Raw genomic sequence first — 4,325 nt, 5'->3', positions numbered from 1 at the left:
AAGAAAAGAAAAGAAAAGAAAAGAAAAGAAAAGAAGACAAGCTTGCTACTAGGTACGTGTGCTTACATTTATTTGGGATAAAATAGCTGTGATCATGGTAGGTATTACAGTAACTTGTTCAGGCACCTACCATACCACTCAATCCACATTAGGTTCACTTTCCTACCTATAGCGTTTGCTACATTATTGCCTTCTTAGGGCAGATTTTATTTGCATTCATCTAATTCTCATGGCACTTGAGAATATTGGATATTTGTTCGTAATATTGTAGCAGTCGTTGTTTCTTCAGTGTACTTACTGTGTGCCAGGGATGTGCAAGGAACTTTACACACACTCATTTGCAGTTTCTAGAAGGAAATATTTCCTGTTCTCTCAATTAATTATGAGTCGATGCCATGTCTATAATCTAAGCAATCAGGAGGCTGAAGGAGGCAAGAGAACCAAAAGTTCAAGATCAGCCTCTTTTACATAGAAATTCCATGCTTCAAAAACAAAATAAACAAACCCAAAACTAAAAGACTAAAGAATTGCCATAAAGAAACAATTTAGACAAGACTATTTATATTCAGAAGGGGGGAGGTAAGCAAGATGGTGTCAGGTAACCTGATTTATTCTTCATTTTCTGACTGAAGTTCTCTCTGGCTTTTTCACACTATTGATAGAAGGTTGTAGAATTTCTGTAGATTGCATGTAAAGACAAAAAAATAATCAAGTAGAAAAGATCTTGAAGTCTATTGTTTGCTCTTGGTATGAACAGTTTTGCAAATGTATTCCAGGAGTAAGAGGGGTCTATGTTTGAATGCACTTGGCGAAAAAGTAAGATGCATTTCCATCATGATGTGCTATGACAATCTCAGGAAGCCTTTTCTCATACACTATCTGAATGGTTCCCAAACCCTCATTTCTTCAAAGACGTTATCTGTAAACTATTTCAGAAGATTTGGTTAAAGTCTACTTTATAGGCCTGAAGCTCTCCTAATGCAAATAAAACTTTGAAAAAGTAGCTACAAGGGACTTATTCCATTAACCATCAAATTATCTTTTCAAAAGTTGTGTCAGAGTCACTGTGACAACCAAAGCATGGAAAACATTTGATATGTTTAATACTAGTTTAAGAATCCTTTCTGAGAAGCTGTTGAATTGGCAATAAGGGCAATGCACAAAATATCCCCTATTGGGAGTAGCCATGGGGGTGGGGTACCAGTGTGGGTTTATGCAGAGTGTATGTCACATGTGTTCAGATGACTACAAAGCTGGTTATCAGCCACCCAAAGTGGATGCTAAAACCAAACCTGGACACTTTATGATGCACTCTTCTATTTTTAGTGATTATTTTGCTTACTTATTTTATTTATAATCATGTGTGTTGAGGTGCATGTACATGCATACAGCTTCCCTCGGGGTCCAGAGGCATTGGTTCCTTTTCGACCTGGACTTGCATGAAATTATCAGCTATTGGATGCAGATGCTGAGAATCAAGCTGAGGTCTTGGGCAAGAGCAGCACAGACGCTTAACTGCTGAACCGACTCTCTAGGTCCTAGGTACATTTTTGGAATTGAAATTGCATCACATTGTTCCAGAGCTCTCTAAGGTGAGGATGAAAGAATAAACCATGTAAAGTGAATTAATAAATTATTGAGAAAAATACCACCTATCCTCTCTGAGGGATCTTCTAATAATAGAAAATAACATTTTTATCTACCACCATCAAATAAAAACAGAAGTTCATAAGCTACTGAGACTTTATGAAAGTTTTTATGTACTGACACCAGCCTAGCCGAGGTTAAAGCTGGGAAGGCTGTATGATTAGCATGCTTTGAAGGACAGACACCTATTCTAACTGTTTCTCTGGAAGGGCATCTCCACCACTGTTTGTGAAAGAATTATATGGAGCCAAAAGAAAGAAACTGCTCCCCAATATTGCCTGTTTCTTGAAAAATCATAAATGTTCATTTTTCAACTTATAAACTCTTATTGCCTAACCAGAATATAATTTCATTGAAAAGTCTCAAAATGTAAGATGTTTATACTATTGTACAGGAGATATAGTGAAAAATCCTGAATATTGAAGTGACAAATCTGTATAATGCTTGCATATCTTGTATACACATTATCTCATCTAACCTACTCACATTAGATGCCATATAATTATAATTATTAGCCTGACTTGGAGACAATAATGAAAGGTTTTACACCAGTAAATGACTATTTCAACCTTTACACTGATTTATTTTATTATTAAAAAATAAAAGTGCTTGTTTTCCAGGATTCCTCTGTGGGAGAAACCCTCTGAACTAAGGAGAAGATAAGAACACAGAATGTCTTCATGAGAGACTGCTCTGGAATATTTTGCTGTTTGTAGATGGGTCGCATTACCACAGGGTGGGGGACTGATCCATAAATAGGAGACATTTAGGCACTAGAGTGACATTTTGTTCATTATTTCATTTCATGTCATTTGCCACATGTTTGTCTCTAATCCCGTGCATGTTCCTGTACCTATGCAATATTCAGTGTGAAATTCTATGTCAGTATATTTAAACTTCGAAAAGTCAGTAGGTTCAGAGTTGTGATTCCCATAGCAACCATAATTCCACCCCTTTGTTTTTATATAGCATTTGTATAACTGGAGAAGTTGTTAAGTTTTATATCTTAATATAAATATGCAGTCATGTTGAGTGTCTTTTTATAGTTGCTGTAGGAACCACAATTTAAAATTTTCTGATTTTCTTTGCATTTAAATTCCCAATCAGATTATTGCAATCACTAGCATTTCTCTAATTTTATTGAAGAAGTGAAAATGGGGGAAAGGAATAGTAAATTTATTATAAATTCCTGTAGCTTTTATTTTAAGATGCTCCTTAACTGCCAAGGGGAATTTAAAAAAAGGGGGGGGGGAGAAATAGCATATTTTAAAAATAAGCTGGTGACAGGAAGGAGCACTATGGTAAATAAGTGTAAAGTATTTTTAAGTCTGTGAAATTGCCAAATATTTGGGAAGATGATATTTTCTTGTGGTCACAGAGTTGTGAAGATTAAATAGACAGAGACTGGGAGGTTCTTGGCTCTCTTCTCAGACACTGGTGAATGCAATGCAACTGAAGACTGATGTAGGATGGTATAGATATGTGTTCCATGTCAGGTGACTGTCATTGATCTCAGAGGAAGGGTGTAATAGACTTAATTGCAACATATACATATTTTACACATGATAAACTATCCTTCTAAGGCTTGTAGTACTATAACATAAATGGCATATTAAATCAAGAAAGACTCTTAACATTTACTTCAATTGCATGTTTATATATCTATGTATATGTATACTTAGGTGTGTGTGTGTGTGTGTGTGCGTGCAACTGTGCATGCACAGAGACCAGAGTAGGTATGTGCTCCATGGAAGCTGTAGCTGCAGACCTTTAAGAGGCAATAGGTGATATGCTTCTCTTTCTATTACTCTGATAAACAAGACCAAAAGCTCCTTGGGGAGTAAAAGGTTATTTATCGTAAAAGGCCAATCTTCCCAGTCCATCTATCAGAGGTGTTGGAGCAGAAACAGAATCAAAAACAACAGGGAAGACACTGAAGCAGAGTCAATATAGGAACACTACACTCCTGCTGCACCTGACTCAACACAATCAGCCTACTCTCTTATACAATCCAGAACCACCTCCCTAGGTGTGACACCACTCTCAGCAGACAAGCCCCTCCCCCTTATATTAATCATCAAGCAACAAAAATGCCTCACTACACTCTCAGGACATTCCAATGGTGGTCCCTTTTCACAGGTGACAAATTCATGTTGAGTTGAAAAACAACTCACCAGCATACTTGGTATGTTAAGTGGGTTCTGGGATCTGAAGTGTGATAGTCATGAACTGATTAGCAAGAGTTGTTCACTCTGAGCTGTCTCTTCAACTCATAAGAAATGCTTTTAAATGAATGAGAGGTTATAAGAATCCAGTCTCCATCATGTAAATGTACCACATTTTCTGTATCCATTCCTCTGTTGAGGAACATCTGGGTTGTGTCCAGCTTCTGGCTGTTATAAATAAGGCTGCTATGAACATAGTGGAGCATGTGTCCTTATTACACGTTGGAGCATTTTCTGGGTATATGCTCAGGAGTAGTATAGCTTCGACCTCAGATAGTACTACGTCCAGTTTTCTGAAGAACCATCAAACTGATTTCCAGAGTGGTTGTACCAGCTGGTAATCCCACCAGGATGGAGGAGTGTTTCTCTTTCTCCACATCCTTGCCAGCATCTGCTGTTGCCTGAATTTTTTTACCTTAGCCATTCTGACTGGTGTGAGATGGAATCTCAGGG

Source organism: Mus caroli, chromosome 19 (genome assembly GCF_900094665.2).
Source record: "Mus caroli chromosome 19, CAROLI_EIJ_v1.1, whole genome shotgun sequence".
Lineage (NCBI taxonomy): Eukaryota > Metazoa > Chordata > Mammalia > Rodentia > Muridae > Mus > Mus caroli.
Note: the sequence above shows the minus strand (reverse complement) of the source record.